Source organism: Schistocerca piceifrons, chromosome 2 (genome assembly GCF_021461385.2).
Source record: "Schistocerca piceifrons isolate TAMUIC-IGC-003096 chromosome 2, iqSchPice1.1, whole genome shotgun sequence".
Taxonomy (NCBI): Eukaryota; Metazoa; Arthropoda; class Insecta; order Orthoptera; family Acrididae; genus Schistocerca; species Schistocerca piceifrons.
Window position 1 is genome coordinate 469,522,210 of NC_060139.1, and position 21,564 is coordinate 469,543,773.

The 21,564-nt window shown below is 45.2% G+C and overlaps 1 protein-coding gene and 1 long non-coding RNA gene across 2 annotated transcripts in view; both read left to right on the plus strand.

Moving 5' to 3' along the window:
- Nucleotides 1-15,007, plus strand: part of LOC124774590 — a 344,364-nt gene extending 329,357 nt beyond the window's left edge. Inside the window, exon 3 of the long non-coding RNA XR_007015386.1 lies at nt 14,894-15,007. This is a non-coding gene — a long non-coding RNA (uncharacterized LOC124774590). The remainder of the gene's footprint in view (nt 1-14,893) is intronic.
- Nucleotides 15,008-15,045: 38 nt separating this feature from the next.
- Nucleotides 15,046-21,564, plus strand: part of LOC124774601 (extracellular sulfatase SULF-1 homolog) — a 449,198-nt gene continuing 442,679 nt past the window's right edge. Inside the window, exon 1 of the mRNA XM_047249494.1 lies at nt 15,046-15,154. The gene's annotated coding sequence lies outside the window, so the exon portion shown is untranslated. The remainder of the gene's footprint in view (nt 15,155-21,564) is intronic.

Here is a 21,564-nt window from a genome sequence, read left to right on the forward strand (position 1 = left end):
CGGTTAGCCTTCCCCACAACATTTTCTATGTGTTCCTTCCAATGTAAGTTGTTCATAATTGTAATACCTAGGTATTTAGTTGAATTCACGGCTTTTAGGTTAGACTGATTTATCGTGTAACCGAAGTTTAACGAGTTCCTTTTAGCACTCATATGGATGACCTCACACTTTTCGTATTTTGGATCAACTGGCATTTTTCGCAGTATTCAGATACCTTTTCTAAATCGTTTTTCAGTTTGTTTTGGTCTTTTGATGACTTTATTAGTCGATAAACGACAGCATCATCTGCAAACAATCTAAGACGCTGCTCAGATTGTCTCCAAAATCGTTAATATAGATAAGGAACAGCAAAGGGCCGATAACACTACCTTGGGGAACGCCAGAAATCACTTCTGTTCTACTCGATGGCTTTCTGTCAATTACTACGAACTGTGAGCTCTCTGACAGGAAATCACAAATTCAGTCTGTTGTGTTCATAGTTCCTCGTAGTCAGCGTGTACACAACTTTCCCACTAGAGAGCGCCCCGCTAAGTTAAACAGTGCAGGCGCAGCGCTCGTCCGTCTCCGCACTACGAGATGGCGCTGCCATAGAGACGGACCAAATTCTGCTTCCGCCGATCCGCGTATTAATATGTAACGCAGCTAATGAGATTGCTGCTAACGTAGAACCTTTTCTCCTCGCGGATCACACTCGCGCAGTGATACATGAACGCGCGAGGTATTATAACGAGTGTACAGACCTCCGATTAGCCAGTCTGCATTTGTCTGCACCAGTCTATAGTCAAGTTTCAGTCTGCGCCCAATAAGATTACCATATTCCTGTACATAGCCATGAAGATAAATGTATAGACACTTTTGTCAAGTATCAGAGATATATGTGAGAATAAGATTAACGTACCAATACCAAAGGAACTTCAGATTGTCAATTGTAAATAGCATCCAGAACCAAGTTAAGTAATTTTTATGCGTGTTATTATTTTCATAAATGTGTGTGAAATTTAATCAAGTTCTGTTTGAAGTTGGTCACTGTCATTTTGCTACTGTAAGCGTGCAAGTGGTATTTCTATCGTCTGACCTAACGGCAGAAGATAAACACGCCACGATAAGACCACGAGACATATTGCTGACACTCGCCTACTTCATTAGAGCGACAAGTCAAATAATCTGATGGTGCGTGTACTGAAGGTCTTACAGTACACACACCACACAGTCACATAACTGAGACGATATTAGATTTCATTCGACAGCTAATTATGAAACAGCAGATTACAGCTCTCGCACGGGCTCACCAACAGTCCCTCTTCCAGCGCACCTTTCGTGACTAGAACAGTAAATAGGGGAAGGGGGGGGGGGGCGTAGGAGGGGTATACGAACTGAACTTTGACAGGCATCGTAAGGTGGTTTACGGAGTATAGACGTGGGTGCAAATAGCACTCTAAGTTGCTCTGTGTTGTCCTAAGCGGAATGTGAGGATCTGATTACGGAGGCCGTGAGCTGGGCTAGTCTGGTCACAGAGGAGGCCGCCGCCGCTGCTTCGCCTGTTGCTGTCGGCCGCTGCCTCTACCTGCTGGCTGCTGTTGCTGTGTGAGGCGCTCCGCCGCCCTGCCGGCTGTCGCGGCGCTGAATTATTCAGCAGGCGCGCCACCCTCGGCAGGCGCTATTACCCGGGCCCTCGGGAATTTTAAACCGCGTTGTAATTTCAAAGTAATTTTTACCCCAGCACGCTTTACGGTTTCTGATTACAAGGAAGCCCGCGCTGCGCCGGCCTACCGATGCCGCTTTCCATTTCGTCGAGAATGCCCGATTCCGGCAATCACCGGACGTCCCGAAGTAGCCGGTCGTGTTACAGAGCTCCGGGAATCCGTCGGAAGGCGCCCCCAGGCGGCCTCTCCGGCCGTTCTGAGCTGCAGACGCGCCGGTCCAGATTCCGGAACTCCGGAGGCGGTCCACTCGGTCCCCCGATTTAGGCACGGGCCGGTCGTAAACATGTTTGTTTTCCATCAGCATAACACGATCCGCGCATCCTGCCGCCTGTATTAGGAGCAGCCGGTACACGGATCGTCTCCCCTGAGGAAGGGAAATGAGATTTATGACCGTATGGGCATAATATCTTCTTCCAGGGGAGGGGATAGCAGGATTTTTTGGGTAAAGCCTCAATCTTCAAGTGCCTGCAGTTAATTGAGTATGGCAACTAATCAATGTCGGCCTCATCGTGAATGGTTCTCTGCATCGGTGTGTAAGTATACGTAAAATCTGTGCTGCTTATACAAAGATGGAAAAAGGAGCAACATATTACACAACAAAAGGCAGCGGTTGCGCCCAAAATAAAGCCGATAAAACCACTTCACTGACCAAGATACGAGTATAAACGTACTACACTGATTGGAGATGGGCCAAAGCCCGAAAAGCATCTTGCAGTTTGTTCAAATGGCTCTGAGCACTATGGGACTTAACATCTGAGGTCATCAGTCCCCTAAAACATAGAACTACTTAAACCTAACTAACCTAAGGACATCACACACATCCATGCCCGAGGCAGGATTCGAACCTGCGACCGTAGCGGTCGCGCGGTTCCAGACTGAAGCGCCTAGAACCGCTCGGCCACATCGGCCGGCTCTTGCAGTTTGTAAAACTATTCAGCAGAAGTGGCTGGTTATTGTATTTCTCCAAGTAATTCAGTGCATAGCTACGGAGCTCATCCATTACTAACAAGGATAAATTACTGTTTCATAGTTGATTCATAGAAGCTTTCGAAATGTGGTGCTACAGAAGAATGCTGAAGATTAGATGGGTAGATCACATAACTAATGAGGAGGTATTGAATGGAATTGGGGAGAAGAGGAGTTTGTGGCACAACTTGACCAGAAGAAGGGATTGGTTGGTAGGACATGTTCTGAGGCATCAAGGGATCACCAATTTAGTACTGGAGGGCAGCGTGGAGGATAAAAATCGTAGAGGGAGACCAAGAGATGAATACACTAAGCAGATTCAGAAGGATGTAGGCTGCAGTAGGTACTGGGAGATGAAGAAGCTTGCACAGGATAGAGTAGCATGGAGAGCTGCATCAAACCAGTCTCAGGACTGAAGCCACAACAGCAACAACAGTTCATTCTACTGTTATTTTGCATCTGCCTCAAACTGTTATTCAACAATGCAAAAAGTGCTCATGTAAAACTTCAATCATTACGAATATTTTACGATTAAATACAGCTAAAGGCAAGTGTTTGTGATCGGTGTGGCACTCGCGTTTAATTTGCCACGAAGATGCAGAACCGTCTGACTATGTATAACATTGTCAATGCAGTATAAACTATTGCAGGAATGAACTTTCACACTCTTTATCACCCGTCTATTTTGCGGATTTGGAAACACTCCGTAACACAGTGTACCTGATGACATCAGAAGATGCCATTTACACGAGACAGTTTAAATTGCAACATGTTTCAAAGCCCCGTATTTGGTTTAACGTTTTCCCGAATGTACATCAGTCCCTGAAACGAAGTGTTATTGAAAAGATAATATTCTTGCATTATTATTCCAACGGTACACGCACAGCTGTAACGAGATTAGGTGAGAAATTTGCACAGTGCAGCAAATACTGCGAAGGAGCAAGTGAACACTTGGTTAACAAGCAACAGCAATGTTTGAAACTGCAGACCACGGTAAGTCACTTCATGGGAGTTTGCTACCGCAGGACTGGAGGATCATCAACGAAGACAAATACAAAAGAAATTTTCTACTGAAGAAAGCAGTAAGAGCCAAATTCACTGCCTTCTGCATATTTTGACTGCAGTCAGTTCATTTTCAATACCTTCGATCTCTATCACAGTAGAAAAACAACTATGGACCAATCAATTTTCGACTCTGATGATACATTATTGGGCAGTAGCACGCTAAAAACCCTGCGCGAAGTTAATTCATAAACCTCTGAACCCTTCTACTGACATCACGGTGTACTTCTCTCGTGACATTCATTTGAGAGAAAAGCGCTGAAACCACTTTCAAGAATCTTTGTGGTGCGCTACATATTGCTACTCTGTTTTTTTATCAAACATCATTGAGTTGTAAAATCCGTAAATAAAATTCTTTGAATTTCAGATTAAATTAGAATTTCATATACCATCTTTTGGGTGTTCGTGAGAAATTCTACGGCAGAATTTCTGCCCCGGTGTAGAGTGTCAGGTATGATTCTGTGCCGTATCGTCGAATAAGATGTGCCCGCGTCCAGTCCTGTGTAGCGTTGTTATTTCGTGGTTATGGAAGGTTATGTAAGAAGATGAAATTAGTTTGTCTTCACACAACCTGTACTTCTCAAACAACACCAAAGGGCAGCGGGTAATAACCCAAATTGTAGATACGTTTCTATGAAAAGACACTTAAATTTTCTGTGTGTGCTTTCCACGTACCTTTGCCGTCTACAAGAGCCTGAAAAATATTTTTTCCGTCAGCCAGGAAGCGATGGAGAACATACTCACCATAATTTCCAGTCTGTAAGTTTACATTACTCTTTGTGGTCATTGAAAGAAAGGGTTCCAACTTGCTATTTACTCAGCGGGATGAGGAACTGTGATTATAAATAAAAGTTTTGAGTTTTAACTGAGTGACATATTCTGTAAAAGTTCACACGAACAAAAATTTTATTGGAACTAACGTCCCTATTGTAAATGTCACTGTTAACAGTTCAGAGGCGACTTCTGTGGGAAGTTTCAAGCAAAATAGTCTATTTTCCTGACTTCTAATCACCAAAAGTAACTGCTCGCCGTAAAATTGAAAAATAATCTCGCCACTTGCCACGCGATTTTGTCAAAATTTCTGGTGCCACACGAACAGTTACTTCCAAGAAATCTAAGCGACCCGGGAAGATTTATAGTTATCGCGAGCTCACTTGCTACTTTTACCGAAAACGCATTCAAATCTACCCAGCTCTGACATCATCCGGGGCGCAATGCAAACAGGCTTTGGACTGACGAGAAGAGATTGATATCTCGGTGAGAAGTGTATCTTCCCACTGACTCTTTGACTGTATTTATGTAGGGGCGCAGTGAACCGCCAAACGGAACACCTGTTGTCAACCGCTCTAGGCACAGGTAGCAGTATCTAAATGGCATCTCCCTCGGACTTGTAGTAATTAACAGCGCAGTCTTTCAACAGTATACGATCTTCTTGATTTTTATTCAAATAGAGTTAAGTTTGCTTTAGTTAATGAAAATGTTTCGGCTCGACTGCATTTAAACTTTACCAGCTAGAATTTTTAAAACTGATCCGACAATAGAACATGGCCTCTGACTACCTCTTTAAGATTCCTTGTAACCACCCTTATTTATTTACAATAAAGTCTTGAAACGTGGTGCAGTTGTATTATTGCATGAAAGTAATCGAGTGCTTACTTAGAACTTTCTACTAGAAATACGTACGAATGATACTCCGTTCCAAGTTTGGTTTTTAGGAAATAACTTGAAAACTAATAGAGTTAGCTTATTGATGTCACATATTTGATGTTTGTACGTGAAACTGATGCTACACAAAAGTTTTCATCTTTTAGGTATTTAGCGCCTTCAATTTCGAATAAAAAACGCCGATTTTGACCAAAATATTGCTCTCATCAAGTTGGGACTTATAACTTTTGATTGTGATACACATTTGAAAATTCTGAATAATTTTGAACTTTGTAATTTTATTATTGAGCAGCACTTAGGGAAAATATAGGATCTTAAGAAAAAATAGCCTAACACATTCAAATGGCTCCAAGCACTATGGGACTTAACATCTGAAGTCATCAGTCCCCTAGACTTAGAACTACTTAAACCTAACTAACCTAAGGACGTCACACACATCCATGCCTGAGGCAGGATTCGAACCTGCGACCGTAGCAGCAGCGTGGTTCCGGACTGAAGCGCCTAGAACAGCTCGGTCACAGCGGCCGGCCCTAACATATTCATTTGATCATTCTGAGATCTTACAGTGTTAACATTACTGTATTTAAAACATACACTAACGAAGTTTGGTAAAGTTATTTTAATTTTTAATTTCATTCTTAGAGTATGACGCAATCCTTTGTATGTTAAGCACAGGCATGTTATGGTGACGTGACGCTGGTAGTGGGGAAAACCCTGGCACACTTGTTCGCCTCCATACCTGTTGCAATCATACAAAACTTGTTTCGCCTCAGGGCCCACAGACGTAACATTTACTGTATAACGCATGCGTGTCAGAACTGGACATGAGTGAGATAAAATACTCTAATAAGCGTAAAGATTATAACTACCTGCTTAACAGCGACTGAACCACCAATGGGACTCAATACAGCAGCGATTCTGGAGGTATGGATTCGATAGGTCGTTGGTAGCTTTTCAGGGGTACGTGGCACCAGATGTCCACCCACAGCGGTTCCCTTAAACCAGGTTTCGCTTGTTTTTGGGCGCAGAATTGGTGCACATTATCGTCCCACATGTGTTCCTTCAGATTCAGATGAGGCGACTTTGGTGACCAAGACATCAACGTTAGTGTACTATCATATTCTTGACACAAGTATAGCTCGATTCTGCCCTTGGACAGTTATCCTTCTACAAGATGCCTTCATCGTCGGAGAAGCCATCAGCCATGAAGGGATGATGCTGTTCCGAAATTTTCACATAGTCCACAGTTATAATTGTGCGTTTGATTCCCACCATATGTCCCACGGAAGCCAAGATGAAAGTCACACATAGCAGCCTATCAGCCTGCGTCGGAGTTGCTATGCAGGTTTTCAGCAGCCGTTCACCTTGACAAAGGGTATCCGGAAACGACCATGATCAAGTGTAATAAGAAACGTGATACATCCATCCAGACGATACCTTTCCACTGATCCACAGTCCACATTCAGTTGCCCCCTGCTCACTGCAATCGTAATTGACGATGTCGTTGTGTCAGCTCATGGTGGTCGTATGTGATGGAGCCCTATGTTCGACTATCTGCACTGGAATACTGTGCCTCGAAACACTTGTGCCGGCACCAACGTTGTACTCTGTCGTCAGATCTGACACGGATCGCTGCTTGTCCTGCTTTATGGAACAACTAGTCCCCCGACTTCGTTCTGTGATGGGACGTGGACGTCCAACACCTCGCCCCTTACTCGTGGTTCACCGCTCTTCAAGATCTTTGAACAGATGCTCCCGACAGTATTACACGTACAGCCAATGAGTTTCACAGTTTCCGAAATGCTCTTTATTACGTGCTGGGGCATTACAATCTGCTCCTTTTCAGTCGCATGAACGAGTTTCCGGCCTATATCGCCGCTGTAGTCGTCTCTGTTCCTCTTATATATGAGTGGTAATCAGAAACAAGGGTCACAAATGCAAGAATTATTTTTGCGTTTGAAAATGTGGTGAAACTGTAGCTGCACAACTGATTGGTGACAAATGAACGTCTGTGCCGGATCGGAACTCGAACCCTGATTTCCGGCTTTACGCGAGCTGTCGCCTTCATCACTTCGGCTATCCGAAGACGTTGCCCACACAGATCAAACTTTCATATCTCATTGTTTTGTCTACACCCTGTATTAGTACAGATACTGTGAATCTCGTACAGGGAGAGACATGTGATTAAAATCACGACCTTGTTTTTAGGTATGGAATGTTATATTGCAGTCCCTGTGTTGGTTCGATGTACTGTACACTGTCCTTCAGACATGTATGTATGCAGGACATTTGCAGAGTACATCGAACCAACACTGGCACTGCAGTATAATGTCACAAATCCCACAGTGACGCGCGTACATTTTATTTCATGCAACGAGTACAGCCAACTGAAGGTACATAAATTAGGTTGTCTTTCGACATAGCCTACATGTTGGTTTAGGCGCATGTCTCTTCTTGAAATGAGTTTGAATATACTCTCCTGGTAAAAGTCCTGCCCTTGAGTGTTTAGCCATGTTGTCACGAAATGTTTCACATCCTCGTCTGAATAGAATCGTCGATCACCTACATGCTCCTTCAAATTAGGAAAAGGGTGAAAATGGTCAAATGTGTGTGAAATCTTATGGGACTCAACTGCTAAGGTCACCAGTCCCTAAGCCTACACACTACTTAACCTAAATTATTCTAAGGACAAACACACACACTCATGCCCGGAGGAGGACTCGAACCTCCGCCGGGACCAGCCGCACAGAAAAGGGTGAAAGTCGCTTGGGCTGTAGGAAGGGTGATCAATGGTGTCCCAGCTAAACTGCTTAACTGCTTCAATAGTATAGTGGTCCTCTTGGCCAGATGAGTTCGCGCTCTGTCGTGAAGGAAGATAACACCTTCGGTGAGAAGTCCTGACGGTTTCCTCCTGAATGCTTCGCGCAATCGTGTCAGGATCTCGCAGTACCCCTCAGCGATCGCTGTGTTCCTCTTTCCAATAACTCCACGAGTGTAACACTCGCGCTGTCACAAAGCATTGCGGACATCACTTTTCCGACATGTGGTGTCACGTTAAACCACTTTGTCTTTGGAAAGGAGGAGTGTTTCCACTCAACTGATGACCACTTATTTCCGGGGCTGTAGCGGTGGACCCATTTTTCGTTACCCTTGACAATGCCGTGAAGAAAACTGTTCTGCAGAGAACCATAGCAAAAGTTGCAGCCTTATCCCCGTGTGCTTCTCCTTGGATTTGAGGGTCAGATTCCATGGAACCCACCGAGAACAAACTTTGCAGCACTGCACAATATCGTGAACGATGTGAATAATACTTCCGAACGATATTAGCAGTTCTACCGTCATATGCTGTGACGTGGTCCTCCTGTTGTCCTGAATCAGCTCCTCCATGCGACCTATGTTCAGATTCGTTGCATCGTGTTCGGTCGGCCAGTGCAATCCTCTTCGGTGACGTTTCCTCTACCCGGTCGCATACTTTCGACACCATTCTGCAACATGCTGACGAGGCATAATAGACTCTCCATAAACCTCTACCAGCTGCCGGTGAATTTCAACCGCGTTAGCGTGTTTCGTCCACAGAAATCGAATAACTGTGCGGATTTCTTCGGAAGATCAGTTTTCCAGACGAGTCGCCATTAGCGTTTACCTGCAACTGGCGCTGTAGGTGGTGCGTCGCTGAAATTTTGCACAGTTGCCAGTCGCATGTATCAGAATTACCAAACACTACGATTTCTCTAGAACGGACGAAACTCTAGGTATATTGGCCTTGTACCTTTAGCTTCAGATCGCCCCTCATAATTTCCTTGTCGCGCCTCTACCGAGCGAGGTGGCGCAGTGGTTAGGAGTCGGAACTCGCATTCTGAAGGACGACGGCTCGAATCCGCGTTCGACCATTCCAATTTAGCTTTTGTGTGATTACCCTAAATCGCTCCAGGCAAATGTTGGGATAGTTCCTTTGATAGGGGACGGCCGATTTCCTTCCTCATCCTCGAAACAATCGGAGCTTGTGCTACGTCTGCTGCCACACTGACGGGACGTTAAACCCTAATCTTCCTTCCTACCGCGCCATGAACACGACGCCACAAAACGGTGTAAATAATTCCACTGCTGTATACATAATGCTCTACGTGTTCCGGCCGGCAGCGGTGGCCGAGCGGTTCTAGGCGCTACAGTTCGGTACCGCGCGACTGCTACGGTCGCAGGTTCGAATGCTGCCTCGGGCATGGATGTGTGTGATGTCCTTAGGTTAGTTAGGTTTAAGTAGTTCTAAGTTCTAGGGGACTGATGACCTCAGATGTTAAGTCTCATAGTGCTCAGAGCCATTTGAACCATCTACGTGTTCCAGCTCTCATATTATAGCATTATCATGGCTGACTCAACATAACGGTGTGAAATTTGTAAATTGAAATTAACAGTATAGTCAGAAACAGCGTACAGTACCCTGTGGCCTGCTACTGCCTTCCGTAACACTACCCCCTTTGAAACTGGCACTAATGGTGATTCAGAAGGTAGTAGGAAGCCGCAGGGTATTGTACACTGTTTTTGACAAATCCGATGATCTACTACTCCGCAAGCCACTGTATGATTCGTGGCGGAGTGTACCCTGTACCACTAATGGCCATCTTCTTTCCTTTTCCATTGGCAGAAAGAGCGAGGGATAAACGACTGCCTGTTTGCCTCCATACGGGCCCTAATCTCTCTGATCTCATCTTCATCTTGAAATGTATGTTGGCGGCAACAGAATCGTTCTGCAGTCAGCCTTAAGTGCCGGCTCTCTAAATTTTTTTTCAATAGTGTTCTTTGAAAAGAACTTAGCCTTCTCTCCAGTGATTCCCATTTGAGTTTTCGAAGCACATCCGTGATATTTGCGTGTTGCTCGAACATAGCAGTAACAAACCGAGCAGCCAGCCTCTGAATTGCTTCCAGTCTTCCTTTAATACGGCCTGATACGGATCCCAAACAATCGAACTGCACTCAACGATGTGTCGTACTGGTGTCCTATGTGTGGTGTCCTTTACATATGAACCACGTTTTCTAAAATTCCCCCAATAAATCGAAGTCGACATTCGCCTTCCGTACAACAAACCTCATATGCTCATTCCATTTCATATTACTTTGCAACGTTATTCTTAGATATTTAATCGACGTTGCTGTGTCAAACAGCACATTACCAACGCTGTATTCGAACATTACGGGTTTATTGTTCCTACTCATCTGCATTAACTTACATTCTTCTACATTTAAAGCCATCTGTCATTCATCAGGCCAACTAGAAATTCTCTACAGTTCATCTTGTATTCTCCTTTAGTCAGTCAACGACGACACCTTCCCGTACACCATACCACCATCAGCAAATAGCCGCAGATTGCTGCTCAACCTGGCCGCCAGATCATTTACGTATATACAATATAACAGCGACTGTATCATACTTCCCTGGATTGTCCTGAAACGCATAATACTGAGACAGTAGATGAAAATTACATTGCTGACCAAAACTAGTGTATTTTCAGTTAGTACTAAAGGTTCTTAAAGAACGTTAGGCAGTAAATTTTGATCTATCAAATTTTGGCAGGTATTAGGTGTCGAGTAGTTCCCACCAAGCCTCGTTTAAGTACAGCCTACCTAGTAGAACGAAGTTTTGCCACTTCTAGGCGGCCGCGATAGTGGCTTACTGCGAGACAATGTGTCTAATAGTGTATTTTAAATACGAGAGTATGCCATCTTAGGCACTGCATAACACTTAAAACACTTGATAACGGCACTTCTAATGGCGGTACTGGCTTTAAAGAAATATATTATAATTGTGGCGCCGTATTATGAAAAAATTATTACTGCGAGACGTTTACGACCGACGCCGCCATCCGGCTTGCAGTATACAGGGCCTACAGTGCGGCGCTGTCTCACGCCTGTGGGTCGGCAGCCCGTCGCACCCGGCGCTCTCGACGAGTGCTCGTAAAGTCAACTGTCAGTCCGCTGGCTGCGTGCCTCTCCCACGCAGAGCCCGCAGCCTCGAGTACGTGCGCCTTCCCTAGTGCGTGTCGGCCACTAGTCGCGCTATCCACGCACAAGTAGGCAGACGCACTAGCGACGGACTGCAGCGCCAAACTGTTACAACCTGCCTGCCTTGACTCCCTGACCCAACACGGTGTGTTAGTTCCAATTTTCTGTATCTATAAGGTGCGTCAGGGTCATTTTAAGTCCAGTTGATGAAGAGCACATTTGCTCGTGTCGATCTCTTTCGCGTAAACCCACCATACTTTAGTGTCCTCGGCAGTAGCGGCTCGTGAGAAGATTCTGTTAGTATGGTCAAATTCTCGAGTGCCGGAGAGATCTACCGATCTCAAAATATTTCTCAAAAAACCTGTTTTCGGAAATTCTATCGTACGTACACGTCGTGAAAACTGTCAAAATTGCGTATCAAGAAACAAAAGACACCTGCAGGTAACATATATTTCATCGATCAAACGCTATTAGCAAACAACGAACCTGTTAAAACTGAAAATAACGACACTTGTTTCGCGCCCTTATTGCATCTAATCGTTCGCGAAACTCTCGTTATGTGGTGAAATTTATAGTACCGTATTCCAATGCATTCTAGTCAGTGAACCGTGCATTTACTTTCAAAATCTTTTCTTAAATAATTTACTTTATTTACTGGCGATTCAACATGAACATTGACCCATTTAATCACACTAGGTGAGCGTGGAAGTAGTTGCCAGGAAGTAACTGATGGAAAATTGCTTCTAGAAAATATGAATTTATTCCTAAAAGCTTTTTCAAAACAGATTTAAAACTATAAGCAGAAAAGCACACTCGAAATATCAAGTCACAATCTAACAAATGTGAATTTTATTCCTAAAAGCCTTTTCAAAACAGACTTAAAATTATAAGCAGAAAAGCACCCTCGAAATATCAAGTTACAGTTTTATTTAGAGGCAAGAACAATATTAACAGTATGAGCCTTCGGGCTGAGAAGCTTGCCTGCTCCCTCTCAACACGGCCGTTGTCATGACCGCTCACAACAATCTCTGAAAGAGTACACTGGTGCAAATCTGCAACACACCAGATTACTTTAAACAAAAATTTTAACAACTCATACAAACATGTAAACTATGCACCCCGTAAGAGGAATGGAAATGGTACAACCCTCAAATTATTTGACACCTACAGTGCAATTTGTTTATTTTTTTAAAAGACTCTTACGGTGGAAGGGTGGCAAGCTTATAACCTAAAATGATTATTTAAATAAAACCCATAAAATGCAGACTTGCATAAAATGTACAACATGCTCTACATTACACATATACCACCTCGCAAGATGATAAGCAAGATAGAAACATATTTCAAGAATTCGGCCTTTAAGCAATAAATTCGTTAACACCGAATCCGACAAACATGACAGAGGCAGCTGTTAACGTATGGCAGATTGACAGTGGGGGGGGGGGGGGGGGGGAGGGGTTACTAAACAACCCAAACCTCAGATTGTTCTAGACCTCCCCAATTCCACAAGCGAAAAACGGACCACCCAATTCACAATAACCGCCCTGCCGCGGGTGGGCAAACGGAGAAGAATGGTGGGACGGCCCCAAAACAAAGCGGCTGGTGATCTCACCAAGAAAACGAGTAGAATTTAACAGGTAAATGAAACAACGTATCTCCAGTCACTTAAATTCTAATAAACTGCGATTTCTGGCGAAGACCCGGCGCAGCACCCGCAACGCTCTCCCGAACCGTCCGCTGCCAGCCGCTTCAATGGACGCAGGAAGGCGCGCCGATCTCCCGTCGCGCGGCGTCGCAGCTCGCCCGGGCCAGCCCAATGTCGTGGTTCCGCTCCTGTTGCTCTCTTGTGAACCGCGAAGCCACTACCCCTTTCTATACGGCGCTGCCCGCTGGACTCACGTGGGGACCTCACATGCGCCGACGCTCAAGACGGACAAGTCATCTCGTGTCTCAGTGCGCGACCCACCAACCGACCAATGCAACCGCCAATGATCGTTACCCGAGCAACTCGAGCAGACTGGCGATCTAACGCGCAGACTCAGATGTAGGAACTCAGCCCCGACCAGGCGACCACTAGCTGAGTTCTGTTACTGGCGGAGTGGCAAGATTCTCATTTTCTGGCTTAAGGTTTGATTCAAACGACACTCATACTGGCACTCCGACGACAGACAACACTGACTGCCCCACACTGAGCCGGCTGACCAACTGACTAGACTCGCCTCGACTGACCGACTCACCTATACAGAGCTCATAGCGCCCCTTAGATGCACGTGAACAGGCAACCTTTCCGCATTCCAACTAGAGGAAGACACCAAAGCTGCGATTGCCACAGCGGCGCCGCCGCCAGGAACGATGGGCGACTGCTTCACACAACGCGCTACGGCGCGCTCTTCAAAACAGCAATTTCCTGCCACGGCTCAGTGAGACATTTAGGAACTTAGCGTGCCTCCGCTACAGTGGATAGACTTGCCAGTCCTAGACCAGTAATATTAAATGTGGATTAATGATCGTCTAAGAATAATAAAGAGATATATGGAGACGGAGTTTCGAGAGTGAAGATTCTTGCACTGCGCAGACTGAATAAACGTCCTCGGGTTTCAAACGGCGTCATTACGAATGAAATACTCGAGCTTTCGACAGCTTGCTCCACCGTCGTCATCAGGAGTAAACAATCTCCTGAATGCTAGGGTTGGTACAGTGTTCCGCTTATGCAGGCGCGGCAGTAGCGTCCGCATGCTTCCAAATAGGGGCGAAGTGACGCTTGAGCGGGAAGGCGAATTGGGCAGCTGCGGCTCGCCGGGGGACCGGAGCCAACGAGATATCCGGGCCCCGTGGCGTACGTCGCAGCACCTGACACTACATGTCTTACGAGTTGCAGCTAACTTCTCCATCGGGAAGCGAGTTACTGTTTGAGACCACTTTGTTACTTCGTAGCCGTGTTTAAAGAGAGTTACGCTCTCGGTATTTCTGGTGAAGTTAAGGAATTTATTGGGTACCTTTTCATTGAGATATTGATTTCCCACCTGGTCCCAAATGTAGCGAAACGTTCGCGATGTATGTCGGAGAAGATATCTAGTGTAACGTCACAAGTCGTTGCGGACCCCTTATTTCCCGTAGGCACCGACTGACGTCAGCTGGCGCGACGTTTGCAACTGCCGCTCCCACCTCAATAAATGCGTCAAGCGTCCTTCTTCTGTTCGATGTGTAATTCCTCCCCTCCCCCCCCCCCCCCCACACACACACACACACCCACACTCCTTACCCCTTTCCCCATCCTGTAGTAAATGTGTATTTCTGATCTTCATTAAAATTGTTGCAGTTTATTATACTCTCGGCCGCCTTTTGTATAATGGTCGGACGATACTGGTTTGTCATATGTTGCTGAGCCACAATATACATAATCATTTTAAGCGGTATTCTCGTAAACTTTCTGGTTTGCAGCTCAAGACGTAACTGTAACGTGGAGATACGGCAGTAACTAAGAGGGTGTCGGTTTCCAGATGCAGTGAGGCGGTGAGGTGACGGTGACGGTGACGGCGAGACGCACAGCCGGCCAGTGAGGATGCGACGACCCCTGCCCCTGGTGCTGGTGCTGGCGCTGCTGGCGACGTTGTTGGCGGTGAGCGGCGCGCGCCGCCGGCCCGACGACCTGTTCGCGCAGCAGCGGCGCTCGCGCGCCCACGGTGGGCCGCAGCCCCCGCACAAGGAGCGCCGCCCCAACATCATACTCTTCCTCACCGACGACCAGGACGTCGAGCTCGGTAACCACCCGTGCTCACCTGTAAACTTTTCTTTGTATACAGTGTGTTACAAAAACGTACGGCCAAACTTTCAGAAAACATTCCTCACACACAAAGAAAGAAAATATGTTACGTGGACATTTGTCCGGTAACGCTTACTTTCCATGTGAGAGCTCATTTTATTACTTCTCTTCAAATCACATTAATCATGGAGTGGAAACACACAGCAACAGAACGTACCAGCGTGACTTCAAACACTTTGCTACAGGAAATGTTCAAAATGTCCTCCGTTCGCGAGGATACATGCATCCACCCTCCGTCGCATGGAATCCCTGATGCGCTCATGCAGCCCTGGAGAATGGCGTATTGTATCACAGCCGTCCACAATACGAGCACGAAGACTCTCTACATTTCGTACCGGGGTTGCGTAGATAAGAGCTTTCAAATGCCCCCATAAATGAAAGTCAAGAGGGTTGAGGTCAGGAGAGCGTGGAGGCCACGGAATTGGTCCGCCTCTACCAATCCATCGGTCACCGAATCTGTTGTTGAGAAGCGTACGAACTCTTCGACTGAAATGTGCAGGAGCTCCATCGTGAGTGAACCACATGTTGTGTCGTACTTGTAAAGGCACATGTTCTAGCTGCACAGGTAGAGTATCCCGTATGAAATCATGATAACGTGCTCCATTAAGCGTAGGTGGAAGAACATGGGGTCCAATCAAGACATCACCAACAATGCCTGCCCCAACGTTCACAGAAAATCTGTGTTGATGACGTGATTGCACAATTGCGTGCGGATTCTCATCAGCCCACACATGTTGATTGTGAAAATTTACAATTTTATCACGTTGGAATGAAGCCTCATCCGTAAAGAGAACATTTGCACTGAAATGGGGATTGACACATTTTTGGATGAACCATTCGCAGAAGTGTACCCGTGGAGGCCAATCAGTTGCTGATAGTGCCTGCACACGCTGTACATGGTACGGAAACAACTGGTTCTCCCGTAGCACTCATCACACAGTGACGTGGTCAATGTTACCTTGTACAGTAGCAACTTCTTTGACGCTGACATTAGGGTTATCGTCAACTGGACGAAGAATTGCCTCGTCCATTGCAGGTATCCTCGTCGTTCTAGGTCTTCCCCAGTCGCGAGTCATAGGCTGGACTGTTCCTTGCTCCCTAAGACGCCGATCAATTGCTTCGAACGTCTTCCTGTCGGCACACCTTCGTTCTGGAAATCTGTCTCGATACAAACGTACCGCGCCACGACTATTGCCCCATGCTAATCCATACATCAATTGGGCATCTGCCAACTCCGCATTTGTAAACATTGCACTGACTGCAAAACCACGTTCGTGATGAACACTAACCTGTTGATGCTACGTACTGATGTGCTTGATGCTAGTACTGTAGAGGAATGAGTCGCACGTCAACACAAGCGCCGAAGTCAGCATTACCTTCCTTCAATTGGGCCAACTAGCGGTGAATCGAGGAAGTACAGTACATACTGACGAAACTAAAATGAGCTCTAACATGGAAATTAAGCGTTTCTAGGCACATGTCCACATAACATCTTTTCTTTATTTGTGTTTGAGGAATGTTTCCTGAAAGTTTGGCCGTACCTTTTTGTAACACCCTGTATACGCTGAAGAGCCAAAGAAACTGGTACACCCTGAAACCTTCCCGTCTACTCTATATCGCTTTTGTTACGCAACCTTCCCTTCTACAATAACCTTTGAAACGTTCCTTTAGGATTTCTACCTCTTGCTTAATGATAACAAATGAAATCTTCCCTTTCAAATTAATTCTCTTTCTCAGTAATGATAAGTGCAATCTTCGCATACAAATTTAATTGCTGCTTATTAAAAGTGATTTGCTGTGATTATTTCGACGAAACATACTATGTGTCGTCGTCGTGGCCCTCAGTCGTTATCTGCAATAACCCAAAATTGTTCCTTATCTTTTTTACTGTTACTCGATCGCCATATGACTGCTACATCGAACTGTGATGTGGATATACTTACTCTGTTTTACTATACTCTGTTAGCTGCTGGTGGGCTGTCATAATAAGTGGCGGTATTTATTACCAAAGCTGACGTTATTCTTTAATAGCAAAGCTAACGTTATTCTTTAATAGCAAAGCTGACGTTATTCTTTAATTAATTTGACTGAAGTTACGTATTTCATACTTAAACTTTTTCTTGACAACAATAAAATTTTTCAAAGTTTTACGTTGATGGTTTTTGGGATGGATTGTAATCAGTAATACAATATTGCTGCCAAAAATTAATTCTATTCTGAAAACAATTCTTCAAATATTTACTGTTGGCAATGAAACGATTTTACAAACGTTCAAATGGGACTTACTTTTTACAATAATCTTACAACTAGCATTGCGCAAACGTATCTTCAGTAGCCTTTAGTTTCTCAAAAAAAAAATTCAATAATATTAGTTCCTCTTATGATAATAGTTAGCTGATGTATCTATACATCCGTTTAGAATCTCTTGTAAATCATGCCTGTTGGCTGGCAGTCACACCGCTCCTCTCAACCTCTCGCTTCAGACCTGCTACCGACTCGCTTCACTTCTCGCCTACTACTGACTTCCTACGAACGCTAAAGTGCGGTCTCTCCCGCCAACAATGCTTTCTGGTGCAGACAATCCCTGCTACCATTACAAAATGTATCAATGCGCGGTCTTTCCCGCTCTTTTCTGAAAATGTATCCATACGCGGTCTCTCCCGCCCTTTTTAAAATTATATCATTGTGCGGTCTTTCCCGCCAACAATACTTTGGTGCAGATATTCCCTGCTACCAAAATTATTTCCAAACTGATAAATATTAATTATTCCTACTTAATCCTATTAATAAAATATAAACACTTTTCATAAATTGTGGCTTGACAATAGACAATAAAAATATACACGTTTTACAATCCGCCTAATATCGTGTAGGGCCCCCGCGAGCACGCAGAAGTGCCGCAGCACGACGTGGCGTGGACTCGGCTAATGTCTGAAATACCGATGGAGGGAACTGACATTATGAATCCTGAGGACTGTCCATAAATCCGTAAGAATGCGTGGGGGTAGAGATCTCTTCTGGAAAGCACGTTGCAAGGCATCACAGATGTGCTCATTAAGGTTCATTTCTGATAAGTTTGGTGGCCAGCGGAGTTGTTTAAACTCGCAAGACTGCTACTGGATCCGCTCTGTAGCAATTCAGGACGTATGGGTATGTCGGATTGTGCTGTTGGAATTGCCCAAGTCCGTCGGAATGTATAATGGACATGAGTGGATGCAGGTGATTAGACAGGATGCTTACTTATGTGTCACCTGTCAGAGTCGTGTCTAGACGTATCAGGAGCCCCATATCACTCCAAAAGCACTCGCCCCGCAGCCTCCAACAGCTCTGCTGCCATGCAGGGTCCATGGATTCATGAGGTTGTCTCCATACTTGTACACGCCCAATCGCTCGATACATTTTGAAACGAGACTCGTGCGACCAGACAACATGTTTCCAGTCATCAACAGTCCAATTTTGGTGCTGACGGCCCCAAGCGAGGAGTAAAGTTTTGTGTCGTGCATCAAGGGTGCACGAATGGGCCTCGGGCACCGAAAGCCCCCTATCGATGATGTTTCGTTGAATAGATCGCACGCTGACACTTGTTGATGGGTCAGCACTGTGAAATATGCAGAAATTTGCGGAAGTATTGCTCTTCTGTGACATTGAACGATTCTCTTGTTATTGGTCCCGTTTTTGCATCATCTTTTTCCAGTCGCAGCGATGTCGGACATTTGATGTTTCACCTCGGAGATGCTGCGTCCCATCGCTCGTGCGCCGGCTGTAACACTACGTTCAGACTTACTTGAATCTTCATAACCTGCCATTGTGGTAGCAATAACCTAGCTAACAACTGCGCCAGACACTTGTCATCTTATATAGGCTTATATAGGCGTTGTCGATCGCAGCGCAGTATTCTGCCTGATTACATATCTCTGTATTTGAATATGATGCCTATACCAGTTTCTTTGGCGCTTCAGTGTAAATTGGAAATATTAATTTTACATATATAAATTGAATTAAGTACATTTAAATTTTGCGACGAATAAAATAAAATCAAAAGAAATGTTGATAATTGCAGGAAGCGAACCTGCGTCAATGGACTGCCAGTCTGTGCGTTAAATCACTCACCCACTATGCAGTTATGACTGCAGCTCCTCAAAAATCGCACATACCTACACGCGGCTTCAAAGAAAAATACTCTCCTGGTGCTGTGAGCAATATAGCACTCTGACTGCCAGAAAAGATGACATCGGATAAGAGCATGCACATTCGAAAACAGACAGCTGCGCCCTTTGTCTGAGTGGATCATAGTGCAGCTGACTATCGTTTCAGCACTCAACACTGGTTTCTAACTATCGCAGACAGAGTGCTACAAAACATATTTTTGTCCTTTGTATTTGGATACCAGCACATATTCGAAGAGAAATGGCGCAACTTTAGTGCGATTCCCCACTGGCATTCGAAGAGAAATTGCGTAATTTTATTGCGATTTCCAGCTCCCGTTCGAAGGGAAATGGCATAATTCTAGTATGATATTCACGGTGTTCTGTAGCATATTAGCACACGATAACCGGCCGCCACTGTTACATAGGCATCCATTTTCTTCCTTTGATTCGAGTGTAATATGACCTCTGATAGTGGTAAACTGTGCTGCACACTGTTGGCCATGATATTTCTTGTAATTTTCCTCGACAAGTTGTTGGAGCACGTACGTGGCCCCATTGGACACAGAAATGTGAGATGTAGTCTTAATATTTCATATCACCTCCGAAAAAGAATTATATAATCAAGTTTCAATTTGCAGGTGCATGTGTACAGGCTTGGTACATATCGAAAACCTAGCGCCCCAGCACCGTAGTACATCGCAAGAGGAGTCCATACAAAACGATTTCTTTAGTCTCAGGGTTTTACTGATGCAGTTGCCACATTTCCGCACCATACGCCACTGTCCGCGCCATACCCCACTTCACCAATATTCTGCGTTCAGTGCGTACAAGGATTACAAACAAGCAGCTGAAAAAAAAAAACGTTTTCTTGCATTTGTGATACGGCGTCACAGAACCACCAGAGGCCGCTGTAATGTGTATTTGTTCCTGGACAGCCAGTGTCGATCAAGTGAACATCTTCAAGTTACGGATTAACATTACGTCGAGTTAAAAGGAAGATTCCTTGCCGTCAAATACATAGTTATTATCAGTTGCAGATCTGTCGCATACACAAGCACCCATTATCTTATACATTATTACTCAATATGATTTACTGTTAATCCGTGACTCGGAGATGGTCGCTTGGCCGAAACTGGTTGCCCACCAAATAAGTACAGATTACGGCAGTTTGTGATGGTTCCGTGATTCCGTTCTTTAAATACACTGAGAAGCCAAGGAAACTGGTATACCTGTCTAATATCGTGTAAGGCCCCCGCGAGCTCGCAGAAGTGCTGCTACACGATGTGGCACGGACTCAACTAATGTCTGAAGTATTGCTGGAGGGAATTCACATCATGAATCCTGCACTGCTGTCAATAAATCCGTAAGAGTACAAGTGGCTGGAGATCTCTTCTGAACAGCACGTCGCAAGGCATCCCAGATATGCTCAATAACGTTAATGTCTGGAGAGTTTGGTGGCCATCGGAACTGTTTAAATACAAAAGAGTATTCCTGGAGCCACTCTGTAGCAATTCTGGACGTGTGGTGTGTCGCATCGTCCTGCTGGAATTGCTCAAGTCCGTCGGAATGCGCAATGGACATGATTGGATGCAGGTGATCAGACAGGATGCTTACGTACGTGTCACCTGTCAGGGTTGGATGTAGACGTATCAGGGGTCCCGTATCACTCCAATTCCAAACGCCCCATACCATTATAGAGGCTCCACCAACTTGAACAGTTCCCTGCTGACACGCAGGATCCATGGATTCATCTAACATGTTTCCAGTCATCAACAGCCCAATGTCGGTATTGACGGGCCCAGGGAGGCTTAAAGCTTTGTGTCGTACGGTCACGAAGCATACACGAATGCGCCTTCGGCTCCGAAAGCCCATATTGATGATGTTTCGTTCAATGGTTCGCACTCTGACACTTGTTGATGGCCCAGAATTGAAATCTGCAGCAATTTGGGGCAGGGTTGCACTTCTGTCACGTTGAACGATTCTCTTCAGTCGTCGTTGGTGCTGTTCTTGCAGGATCTTTTCCGCCACAAGGATGAAGGAGATGATATTCACGGTACACTCGTGAAATAGTCGTAGGGGAGAATCCCCACTTCACCGCTCCCTCGGAGATACTGTGTCCCATAGCTCTTGCGCCGAGTATAACACCTAGTTTAAACTCACTTAAATCTCGATAACCTGCGCCGGACACTTGTCTTATATA